At 43.0% G+C, this 13444-nt stretch overlaps 1 protein-coding gene across 1 annotated transcript in view; it reads left to right on the top strand.

The window, feature by feature from the left end:
* The window catches only part of ANK3 (ankyrin 3), a 590040-nt gene that overhangs the window by 115155 nt on the left and 461441 nt on the right, over positions 1-13444 (top strand). The gene's annotated exons all lie outside the window — the stretch shown is intronic.

Consider the following 13444-nt stretch of genomic DNA (forward strand, 5'->3'; position numbering starts at 1 on the left):
CACCAGGCACACATGCGGTACACCAGAAGCACGTGCAGGCAAAATAAAATAATAAAAAGAAATCTAAACAAATAAACAAAGAGCAATGCAACTTCAGGGGAATTGTGATCTGGAAGACCTCTGCTCTGTATTCTTTTTTTCCTGACATTTTTCATGCTCTTGATCTTAAAATGCTAAGAGCATTTTGGTGAGTTTTGGGAACATTGTTTTGACATCATCCTAAAAATGAGCCATTTGCTATTTGCCTTCAAAAACAACCAAGTAGTCAGTCCAGCACGTCCTCTCCCAGTCCTAGTTCCCTGTCATCCCTTCACCTATTTTTTGAGTTTTGGAGGAAGAACAGTAATGGGGGAGGACGACATTCCCGGGGTGAGCTTGTGCAGAGTGTAGAAATGGGGTGGGCTAAGGAAATCCAAGCCACCATCTTTATATTTTGATATACGAGAAGCCCCGTGCTGAGATGTCTGTGTTAGTGCCTGACCCCCATCACAGCAATAGGAAAAAGACAGGCATTCACTTTTTAGTTAGAGACTTGACACAGGACTTTTGTAACTCTAGCTTGTTAATTCAGGCAGGATAAGCTGAAACTTTTTTTTTTTAGATTAAAAAAAATTATTTGATGTGTATGAGTGTTTTGCCTGCATGTATGTCTGTGTACCAAATGCATAGTTGGTGCCTGAAGAGGCCAAATAAAGTATCAGATCCTCTGAAGATGTAGTTACAGATGGTTGTGAGCTGCCAGGTGGGTGCTGGGAACTGATCCTGGGTCCCAGGGAAGAACAGCTCCTAAGTACTGAGTATTCCTCAGCAGCTAGGTGGCACATCCTTCCTGTGTGATACCTGGGGACCGAAATGGTCTAGTCCTGGAATATATGCATAATATATATATGTTTGGAGCTGGAACCTGCATCTAAGTTTAGGTCCATGTTCACCTTATACAGACAGCCTGGAGGCGATTTTATTTATTTATTTATTTATTTATTTATTTATTTATTTATACCTACATTTTGAATTTTCCACTTTGCATCTCATGCTGGTGTTCACGGTGTACAATAGGTTTATAATAGGGATGCCCAACCTGCGGTGCTTACAAAGGAATGTGCACTGTATCATGTCTGTTGTCATAAAAGAAAATGCACGTGCTATGATGCATGGGATACAGGCTTTGGGTCGGGATCTTACAGGCTGCACAAGCTGAGTGGGTTTCTTAGGCTTTCCTCTGGGCATGGTTGTGCGCATCTGTAATCCCAGCCCTTGCTGAACCAGGAGGACCAAGAGTTTGAAGCCAGCCTAGCTTCGTGAGACCCTGCCCCAAATGAACCAGATGGAGTTGCTTGTGCCAGTCTCCCCCAAAAGAAGCCAAGAGCCAAGAGCCGAGTTTATCAAGCGTGTTCTTAAACATGGCTACCTGGCACTAACTCACCATGTTGTGACCTTGGCCCCTATTTGAATTCTGTTCATTATATATGTTTCAGACATAAACACTGCACCTCAGGATTGAGGTGCTAGAACAGGAAGTGGGGAGTATTAATCAGCCTGATAAATATGAAGACAGTCTAAGGCAGTGGTTCTCAACCTTCCTAACGCCACAACCTTTTAAACATAGCTCCTCACGTTGCGGTGACCCCCCAACCATAAAACTATTTTTGTTGTGACTTTATAACTGCAATTTTGCTACTGTTATGGCTCCTAATGTCAATGTCTGTGTTTTGTGTTTTCCGATGGTCTTAGGTGACCCCTGTGAAAAGGGTTTTTGACTCATAAGGGGGTTGCAACCCACAGGTTGAAAACCTGAAAACTGCTCATGTAAATCTGACTCTCAGAGATTGCCCCAAAGAGATGGGGGATTTTCCAGGAATCTCACACTGGGAGAAGGCAAGGGCCCCCAGCAGAGGCGGCACTTGTCACCCTGAAGGACCTGTGCAGTTCTACCAGCTTGTTAGACACACCACTGAGGAGCTCAGGCAATACTGAGTCAACAGTGGGGGGGAGTCATCCTCCTTCAGCAGGACCGCTTAGATGTGCAAACCTTGGCTCTCCATTTAAAGTTCAGTCTCACCTCAGGACTCCTAAGAAGGATTTGGGGGAATCACTCATTTCTTTGTCCTGCCTTCCAATGTGTCCATGCTGAAGAAATCTGCCCTTTCTATTGTTTAGGAGAACTTTCTTAGGCATCAGACTATTGCCCTGCAGCAGAATCTGGGAGTGGGATGGACTGCATTTTCAAAGATGGTACGAATTTGCCTGGGCATGGATGTGACTTCCCCCTGAATACTGTCTCCTAAATAAAAAATCACCTTGAAGTTGCTTTCTTTGAGAATATTCTTTCCTGCCTTTCAAACCTGAAAAAAATCTGGACAGAAGAGCAAAGCTTGGCTCCCTGTGGGCATGTTCTTTCTGCCATTTGGGGATATTTTCAGTTTCGGGATGGGCATACCTTGAGTTTGTAAATCATTGTCAGTTGGAAATGTTGGATTTGTTTGAGTGAAACAAGTTTTTCAAGTGGGTGTGTATGTGTGTGTGTGTGTGTGTGTGTGTGTGTGTGTGTGTGTAGCGTAGTGCTTGCAGAGGGTAGAAGAGGGCATTGAATTGCCTGGAACTGAACTTACAGGCATTATGAATCATGTGACATGGAAGCTCAGAACCATAGAAAGAGTGGCAGCCTTTCTTTAGCACTGAGCCATCTCTCCAGCACCAGAAAGCTCTCTTGTAACTTAGTAGGATTTTATAGTTCACAAGGCCAAAGGATCAAGGCTCATGCAAAGTCCTAGAACAAACTAGGTTTTAAACTAACTTCAATCTACATGGAAAAAGTCTTACTACTTTCAAGATACATTTAAGAGATAGTTTAGAAGCTGCAATGTGTGTGTGTGTGTGTGTGTGTGTGTGTGTGTGTGTGTGTGTGTGTGTGTATTGAAGCCATTTTGGGTTTGTGTTAACTAAAAATAGAACTGATGGCAGTTGTGGTCCCCAGCCAGTAACTTATTCCTCATTTTGATTTTTGGTAGAGTCTGTGTTTTTAGTTTTTTTTTTGTTTTGTTTTTTGTTTTGGCTCAACGGTACATTGATCTCTCCTAATTATCATGATTGATTGTGTTCATGAAAATAAAGTTAGTAATGTAAAAAATGAAAGAAATTAGTGGAGTGTGGTAGCGCATGCCTTTCATCTCAGCACTCAGGAGGCAGAGGCAGGAGGCTTTCTGTGAGTTGAGGCTAGCTTGGTCTTCAAATCAAGTTCCAGGACATCCAGGACTGTTAAACAGAAAACTCCTGTCTCCAAAAAAGAAAAAAAAAAGAGATTGAAAGAGATTAATAAACATAAACTTGAGGAGTCTTTAATTCTTCTATCAGAGAAATGAATATAAATGAAAACAACAGAATAATATTTGGGCAGCTTCTGTTAGAGGTTCAGACTGACTTAGACAAAGATGGTATATGTCTTTATCTTTTTACAGTACCCAACAACTTAGATAGATGATGGATGATAAAACTCAGAGGACTATTTCTTCCATTGTTTTTAAACCCATGTTACCATGTCTTCAATTTATAAACCTTCTAAAACTAAAGGCATATTTGTCTATAAAAATTCAATATTAAGGGTTATCAGGATGGTTCAGCAGTTAAGAACACTTGTGTTTATAGAGGAACTGGGTTTGGGTCCCAGCACCCACATAGCTCAAAACTGACAGTTCCAGGAGATCCTATGCCCTCTTCTGGCCTCTGCAGGTACTGCATGCACAGGGTGTCTATACCCACACTCATGCATACACATAAAAATAATCATTGTTGTTTCAGATGCCTGAAGTCATTTGGATAAGGCAAAGGAGAAGCATCAACTTAAAATATATACTTAGTGACAAAATTTTTAAAAGTTAAAGGAGAAAGCACAGTGGAAGGAGAATTGATGGCAGGAGTTAAGACCGTCTGGAATGAGATCATGAGAGCTGTCTTAGGTAACTGGCCCACCTGTCTCCAAACCTGTCTTAACATGACAGTGTTGCTACACTGAACACTATGATTCAAGTTGATGCTGAGACCCAAGCTAGGCATTGACTCATCCAATGGAGTTTCTGTATGCGATTACTAATCCCCATGTTGGTTGAAAGTGATAATTATAAAGTTATAGCAACATCTTTATTTTCAATGTATCCTTATCTTTTCCTTTTTTAAAAATAGATGTTTTTGCTCATATAATATTTCCTGATTACCGTTCCCCTCCCTCTACTCCTCCTAGTTCCTCCCCTCCTCCCCTCCCATCCAGGTCCAACCCATTCTTGTCTCTTATTAGAAAACAAACAGGCTTCTAAGGGACTACCATAATATTATATAATTAATATAACATAACATACTAAAAACTAACACACGTGACTAAGACAAAACAAGCAGAAGGAAAAGACCCTCAAGAAAAAGGCGCAAGAAACATATACAGACACAGACATTCACTTGTTCACCCACTCAGCAATCCCATGAAAGCACAAAATTGAGAGAGCCAAAATATATACACAACGGACTTACAGGGTAAAGCAGCATGAGAGAGACAGAGAGAGACAGGGAGACAGAGACAGAGAGCCCTGACGTATCATTATGAGACAAAGCACCTCCGAAGATTCACCGAGTCCCCCTTCTTTTGGCCGTCCAAGGCTGGGCATGCAGCCTACCCTTAAGAGTATTTTGTTTCTCCCTTTCCTGGTGGTTAATTAATTGAAGATAGCTTCTGGGTTAGGGATGGGGGTGTGTGTTGACTTCTCCTTTCAGCCCTAGCACTCCATCTGGTGCACACCCATGAGGCCCTGCACATGCTGCCTCATGCATCAACCCCGTTGACTAAAGGGCCTTGTTCCCCTGGTGTCCTCCATCCCCTTTGGCTCGTATACTCTTTTTGCCTCCTCTTCTGCAGGGTTCCCTGGACCCTGAGAGGAGGGATTTGATGGAGACATCCCAGTTAGGGCTGAATATGCCAAGGTCTCTCACTGTTTGCATAATGTCTGGCTGGGGGTCTCTGTATTTGTTCCCATCCGGCTGCAGGAAGGAGCATCTCTAATGATGGCTGAGCAAGGGGCTAACGCATGGGTAAAGCAGAATGCTTTTAGGAGTCATTTTATTGCCATGTTCTTTTAGTAGAACAGTAATGTTTGATTTTTGTATGGCCCCTGGGCTAACCAGTTTCAGGTTCTTGGTCAGCCAAAGCAGTGTCAGGTATGGGTTCCAAGTCCGATCACATATTGGTTGGTTATTCTCTCAGGTTTTGTTGCACCGAAAAACCTATCCTATCTTGCAGATAGGACACCATTGTAGAATGGAGGGTTTGTAGCTGTCTTGGTGTTTACCTTTTTCCTTTGGCAGTGTATAGAGGAAATTCCTGTACCAAAGATGCTAGCATGTAGGAGTGAAGGCACTATGTAGGCAGTGGCTCTACTTCTCCAGGTTCAATGGGCTGTGTAGGTGTTACCTTCAGTGATTGGGCCATGCTGTCAGGTTGTGGAAAGCAAACTATAGTTGTGGCAACCGCCTAAGTTGTTTGGGGACTCCTATGGGACCCCTCCCTTGACCAACAGCACGACTGATTGTGAGGCAATATTGGTTGGTACTAGAGGCTTCATTTGGTTATAAGAGATGTCCAGTTGGATATACATTTTAGGAAGCTTCTACTATATTAGATTTCCATGCTACCCTTCAAATAGTCAGTGATTTTAGCCATCTATCCCTGTATTTACTTTCTCATCTCCTCTTCCATCCTCATCCCCACTTGATCCTCCTATTCCAATCCCTACCTTCCATCCATAACTATCTATTCTAATTCCCTTTTCTAGAGAGATCTATCTGTCCTCTCTAGTCCCCTCACTCTATGCCTAACCTCTGTGACTCAATAGATTGTATATATATATATATATTATGTATATAAACTAATACATACCATATTTGTCTTTCAGGGTGTAGGTTACCTCATTCAGGATGATTTTTTTCCTAGTCCCATCTGTTTACATGCAAATTTCATGATTTCATTTTTTTTCATAATGGGTGAGTAATACTCTATTGTGTAACTATGCCAAATTTTCTTTATCCATTGATGTGCTGAGGAACTATTAGGTTGTTTTCAATTTCTGGCTATTTTGAATACAGTGGCAATGAACATGGGTGAACAAATGACTCTGTGGAAAATGAAATGGCCTTTGGTATACGCCTAAGAGTGGTACAGCTGGACCTTGAGATAGATCAATTTCTATGCTCCTAAAGAACCCTCACACTTCTTTACGTAGTAAAGTTTGTATGCAGTCCCAACAGCAGTGGGTGAGTGTTCTCCTTACTCTGCGTCCTCATCATCATGAGCTGTTGTTTGTTTCGTTGATCTTAGCCACTCTGGTAGGTGTGAGAGTGAGAGATTGGGTTTGGATGAGAGAAGGGAGAGTGAGAATCTGGCTTACTTGCTGCTCTGTCAGACAAGGCTGGCAGGCTCCCAGGCAATTCAATATATATTTATTTTGATCATTGCATCATCATCTGGATTTGTCATGGTCCTTGACCCAACTGTATCCAGTCAAATTAGTGAGATTAAGGCATTCCAAAGGAGCAGCAAATAATAGGTAACACATAGTAGGGCTATGCCTTGGAATTCTTGATTGTTTTTGGAACCAACTTTAGTGTAGAGATGTAAGATTCCATGAAATGTGGTTTAAGTCGGTTTTAAAAGCTTAACTTCTCTAGGGGCATCAGAAATAATATGTTATCTGACATATGGACAATTGAGGATGGCTCCTTCGGACTATGGAAGTTTTCCATGGCAACAAAAGAAAACTGAGCAGGAATACCTTCTCATTGGGTGTGGGTGGGCCACACAGAAGCAGCCATAGTTCTCGTCCGTTTTTGTATTGGCATTGTTGGGATTCTTTGACGAACAAGATGCTGTCTTTAGAATGGGTCTCTGTAGTTTTTTTTTTTCCTAATCATTTGAGATCTTTATTGTTGTTGAGTAAAACACAGGGATTTGAGGAAGATCAAAGGAATGACTCATTAGTCCCTCATCTGTGCAAAGTCCCGCCTATATCACTGGCCTCTAAAGAGAATGTTAATCTAGTGAAAGAAAATTACCCTGCTCACAAAACCATACTGGTCGAGGTTCAGGGGAGGAAGGAAACAAAAAGCAGACCGCCCACTTACTAGCTAGCCTCTTTGAACATCCTGTCTCTCCCTGTTTTACTAATCCACTCTGATTGTATCATTATATTTTAATGGGCACAAGGCTGAATGATCGGGGAAGAAGGAACACGGCAAAACAGGAAAGTCCTGCCACGCACCCGCCCGAAGCATCCAGCACACTTAGAAATGGAACAGGGACCTCAAAACCTTCATATGAGAGAGAGAGAGAGAGAGAGAGAGAGAGAGAGAGAGAGAGAGAGAGAGAGAGAGAGAGAGAGAGACAGAGACAGAGACAGAGAGAGGGAGAGGGAGAGGGAGGGAGGGAGGGAGGGAGGGAGGGGAGGGAGGGAGGGAGGGAGGGAGGGAGCATTGCTTGCAGCTGGGTTTTAAAAACTGTCGTGTAGATGGCCGTGGGACACACCACAAAGCATGTATGCATCACACAGTGGGCTGGACTCCTTCTTTCAATGACTTCCTGTACCTACCTGAAGCCTTAAGTACGCTAAGTGGCTGTGCAAATGTCGACGTGTCCTTCCACCATAAGGAGGAACCAAGAACTCCAAAGGCATAGGGTGCATTTCCTTAACTGTTTGCACTACACAAGGCAAAAGGCTAGACATTACGTGACCTTATCGAGGCAGATGCTGAGCCTCACAGCCAGGCTTTGGGCAGAGCGCAGGGAGACTTATAGAAGAGTTGGGGGGAATAGAAGGACCTGAGAGGGACGAGAGCTCCAAAGGAAGAACAAAAACAGAACCCACAATTCTGGGCCCAGGGGGACCTGCAGAGACTGATGCACCAACCAAGGACCATGCATGGAGAGGACCTCTGCTCAGATGTAGCCATGGGCAGCACAGTCTCCATGTGAGCCCTATAACATGCGGAGGCGGGGCTACCTATGACACGGACTCTGGTGCCCACTCATTCATCACTTCCCTCTGGCAGGGCTGCCAGGCCAGGCCACAGAGGAAGAAGATGCAGGCAGTGCAGATGAGGCTTCATATGCTGGGGTCAGATGATAGGGGAGGAGGGCTCCCCCTTTCTGAGGACTAGGGGGTGGGGGAGGGGGAGTAGGGAGAGGGTAGGTCTAGGAGATGAGGGAGGGGGCTATAATCAGGATGTAAAGTGAGTAAATTAAAAACAATTTTTTTAAGAAAAGAAATATATATTTCATTTGGATGCCTTTTGTATTTATCTGTTTCTCCTGTTGCCTGCCAGATGGGGGTCCCAGCTTATCTGTTGGAGTTCTGGGCAGGTAAGAGAAGGGAACGCAGTGGCGGTGTGATAGTTAGCATTATGTTTTAAGTTTAAATTACCATGCTTAAGAGACCTAGAAGACTAAAATGCCTCTAACCTGTAAGCCCCATGTACCCAAGGACAGATAAGATTCTGGAATGCTGGGGGCTGTTCCTATAAGATAACAAGCTCAGCATTTTAACTTCTGTAAACAACCTTGGCTGCCTCAACTACGTAAGATGTGCTTGATCACATGTAGGCAGGAAGTACGTCAGGTTATATGCTTGCTTCTGATTGGACGAAGGTGGGAAGTACATATCCTTGAGGGTTTTACCTATATAAGCCCCTGGGTACTGTAATTTGGCACCATACTCTGGGAATCCCTGCTATGGACCTAGTCAGTATTTAATAAAAAGCTTGCTTCAATTTTGGTTCAAACTGTGGTAGTGGTCTTATATCTTGCCTTGTTAGATAAATGGGGGCTGTGGCAGGAATTACCCAAGGTTAATTGCCTAAATTAAGGATGAAAAATAGCTTCCCTGACTATACAGTGGTCTCCTTTATTTCCTGTCACTTTCTTTCTCTCTTTTCCTCTTCAGTTGCCATTCACACAATGTGGGGCGAACTAAACGTTAACACCTCACAGAGAAGGTTCCCAAAGAGCTGTACCCATAGAGCCATCACTATAAGCCTTTTCTAATTTAGAGTAAGCCTTGGGGCGTGTGTGTGTGTGTGTGTGTGTGTGTGTGTGTGTGTGTGTGTGTGTGTGTGTGAGATGTGGCCTAGCTGGTAGAGAGCCGGCCTAGGACACATCAAGCCCTGACTTTATCCCTAGCCCTGCATAAACTGCTTGTGGTGGCTCAAGCCTATAGTCCCAGCAATCAGGAGGCAGAGGCAGGAGGCAGCTGTCCTTGGCTACATAGCAAGTTCAAGGCTACCCTGGACTATGTGAAACTTTATCTCAAAAATACAGTAAAGAAGGAAGGGAGAGAACAAAGAAATGCATATGAGGCCCAGCTTGTTTAACCAGTAACCACTGGCTCAAACCTCATTGCGGTCTGTCTTTAAGCTCTCGGAGATTCTGGTGTGGGGCAAAGCAGGTGCATGGAACTGTTCCTAGCCCCAGCTCTACAAGGAACTTGATGGCTGACCTCAAAAGGTCAGGGGTCAGAGGTCAGATTCCAGGGATTCCAGGAAAACCACCCCTCTGGAGTTTTGGCTTGAAGTTCACAGGACTTTTTATGCTGAAGAGTAATTAAGAGTGTCAAAGCATGTTGGTGCCAAGATTTAGCAAATGTGTTAGTCCACCAACCAGCCGCAATGGTCTGGCCTGAGAAATAAAAACCAGTTTATCCCTACAGGTATGTCTCCCGAAAGGGAAAAAAAAAAAAAAAAAAAAGAATGTGTACTTTCGTCTTGACCAAGAAACTATTGCCTTAGAGTTTTCAGTAGAATTTTATGTGAAGGTAACTTTAAAAACTTTGTTTGCTGATAACCCTGCCTGCGCTTTCCCCAGGGTAAGCGACTTTCACTTTAAAAATAGACCAGTTCCAGGAGAGTTGACCCGGTCGGTCGGTGTCCTCTTATGCGAGTTATTTAATTTAAAAATAGAACCGTCTCAGATTGATATCAAATACCTGATGGCCGGGTCTTTAATCGGTGCAGAACCAGTAAGTAGCCTGTTTCTGGAGTGCTGTTTCCTTCCCCTGTGAACTCCTCAGGTCTTATTTTCAGGAGGATAATTTCATTGCACTTAGCTTAAAGTATTAGGTTATATTTAACTTCTCTAAGAGCTGGGGAATTTTCTAATTTGGGAAGAAAAAAAAAAGGAGATTGCCATTGGAAAGTAGTTAACATTTAACATTTTTAGAATATGTAATCCCCAGTAGACTGTTTTTAGATCAATCAAGTTACCCTTTTACTCAGAACAATTATGATTTGAAATGCGCTCGTTGGCCTTTGGATGTAGGAAATCCCTTATCACTTGTGTGACTGTGTGTTTCAAGAGTGCAGGTGAACAGAAGCAAGGGTGCGCATGACCTAATAAACTTTCTATTCATCAAGCCTAAGTTGTTTAAATTTTTTATCCTTTAATTGAAGTTTGGACTTAACAGAGTGACAGTGTGTTTTACATCATCAGGGATAAAGTCATGTGAGAGTCTGTGTCATTCAACAGCCGAGGCTTCAACTCAGGAGCTTTACAGACTTTTAGAGATGTTGCTGCTGCTGCTGCTGCTGTTATTATTGTTATTGTTGTTGTTTTGTTATTAAACAGGATATCACAATGTAGCTCTGGCTGTCCTGGAACTCACTCTGAAGACCAGGCTAGCCTTCAATGCACAGAGATCCACCTGCCTCTGTCTCCTAAGTGCTGGGATTAAAGGCGTGGGCCACTACACCCAAGTATTTTCCACCTTTTAAAATACTTGACACTCAGAGTTCCAGAGAAAGGACCTGGGTTTTGCGATAAGTCACCTACACTTACTATAGTAAGACTTGTGATGGCGACATTTTATTATTTAAGTAATTTGACACACTTTATTTCACTTCTCAGAATTGAGGTGTTTTCTCACATCTGACCATGTGCATTGGCATCTTCAGGGTCGTACAGCAAGATTTGTGGGTTCTTCCCTAGAAAAGGCGACCCCTCCTCCGAGTGACGCTTGTAGAATTTTATCATGTCATGTTACTTAAAGAGGTTTTTTTGTTTGTTTTGTCTTCTGTTTGTTGGTTTGGTTTGTTTTCTGTTTGCTTATTTGTTTTCAATCAGCAGAGTGAACTTTAACTTGCAATGCAAGCATTGCGTATATAAACAAATACAGTCAAGTTTGTACTGAAAAAAATTCTATTCCATCGATCTCCTTAGCTTTGTATCAATTTAAATAAGTTTTTATGCTTTTAAAATGTTGCGATTGACATTTTCCACAAACATATTCTTGTGCTATGGCCTTGACCAGACATTTTAATGTCTTATTTTGTACATTTTAATAATTAATAATTTGTCATTTATTTACATACCTGATATAAGCAGACTATTGTTTTTTAATATTTTAAAATTTTGTAAGTTAGCGTACATCGTGACGGGATTGCCATACATAGGTATGCTGTTATCTTTGTTCTGATTCACACACACACCCTGGACTGTCCTCTCCTTGCTCTCCTACCCTCTCTTGCTGGTCCCCTCCCATCCTCCAAATAGTGCTGCATTCTGCTTTCATTTTATATGAATTCCATTAGCATCTCTTTCCTTCTTCCCTGCCTGAAGGTTCCCCCACCTCATGTACACACACATTGTCTCTCTCACACATGTACTTTCTCTCTGTCACACAAGTCTCATTCTTACATACATGTTCTCTCTTTCTCTTTTACACACACACACACACACACACACACACACACACACACACACACCCTCTTTATATAAGAGAAAATATGACATTTATCCTTGAGCGGGCAGAATAAAATTGAGGCTCTTTTTTTTTTCCTTTTTTGAATTTTAAAGTGTTTATTGTGGAAGGATACTCTCATCAAGGTAAATTCTTTTAATTGGTCATTAAACCATTTGTGTTTCTCTGGTCTGCACAATAAAGGTAAAATAAGAGTATATCTATCGCTATTAGCTTCCTTTTCCCAGGATTCCCTGATAACATAGCTAGCATAGGCATTTTTGCAATGCTAGAATAAATGTTATTGAAAGTCTCTTTTATGGAACCCTTCAAAAAGCAACAAATAACAGAGAAGCAGGACGCTGACTCAAGCCTGAAGGCGACAACGCATCCTGAGGGTTGCATTGGTGTCCCACGTGGGAAAATGCTTCTGCTCCAGCGTTCCACAGAATCGGTGCAGATGAGAGCCTGGCACCAAGAGCCTGCTTGTGGACCACCCTGTTAGCTGCTCTGGAAACCACTGCTTTTTGTTTCTCTCTCTAACACAGCTCCCATACCCCGTACTCAGGACATAGTTATAAGCAAAGGCCTTTCTTAGAAGGGAGCGTGTTGAATGAAAATGTTGGAACTGGGGGCTGGAGAGATGGCTCAGCAGTTAAGAGCTTGGACTGTTGTTCTTCCAGAGAACCAGGGTTTAATCTCCAGCCGCCATGTGGCGTGTCGAAACCTGCAATGACTCTAGTTTAAGGGGATCTGGCGCCCTCTTCCGGTCTCCTTATGAACTGCATGCATGTAGTACACATAGATTTTGGTAAACATTCATATAATAAAATAAAAATAAAATTCTAAAAAAAAAAAATTAATGTTGGAACTCTACCACAGCAGGTGGTCTATCTCTGTGGCTTGCCTGGTAAAGAATTGAAGATTTAAATGGCATATTCAGACTTGATTCCACCTTCGTGGACAGTTCAACTTATGGAGAATCCATACAAAGCACCAATGTTATATTTTCTCCCCCAGGACATAGTACAGATAGGTCCAGGTTTACCTCACTGCAGTCAGGGCCTGATCAGCATAGGGAAGGTTACAAGCCATTCCCCAGACCGCCCTGTCCTGAAGACGAGCAAGCACTGAATCAGTGAAGACTTTGAAGGATTCATCCTACTGTGTTACAAGTTTTATACCTTTTATTGAACTGGGAGAGGAACGTTCCAGAACAGCGGCAGAAATGGGAGTGACAGGTTAGCAGCTGCTCAAAGCTGAAGATACCCAACCCCACCCCCTGCCCTCACCCCCATCCCCCAACCCCCATCCCCCACCCCCACCACCCACCCCACTCCCAAGTAGGGGTGGGGCAATTGACATCAGCGCTTGCACACCAGCTTTTGAGTAGTGTGTTACTAGTGTGCAGCCTCACACCGCAGACCAACCAGTAGCTAAGCCACAGCGGGTATGGTGTGCATGGGTCACCATGGTAGGTGCTTGTAACCCTGATGGCCATGACAAAGCTACCTCAAGCCTCCCTTATGCCCATTCTTTTTAGGGGACTCATGCGTAAGGACCAAAGTCTGTAGAACATAGATACAACCCTGCTTGAAATGACAGGTGAGAAATGGCTATTTCAGCACAAAATAGACGAACCTTTCTCTAGTACTGAGTTCCATGTACCTTACTGAAAATTAGCCTTC

This window comes from Acomys minous, assembly GCF_964271855.1.
Source record: "Acomys minous genome assembly, chromosome: 13".
In the NCBI taxonomy this organism is placed as follows: Eukaryota; Metazoa; Chordata; class Mammalia; order Rodentia; family Muridae; genus Acomys; species Acomys minous.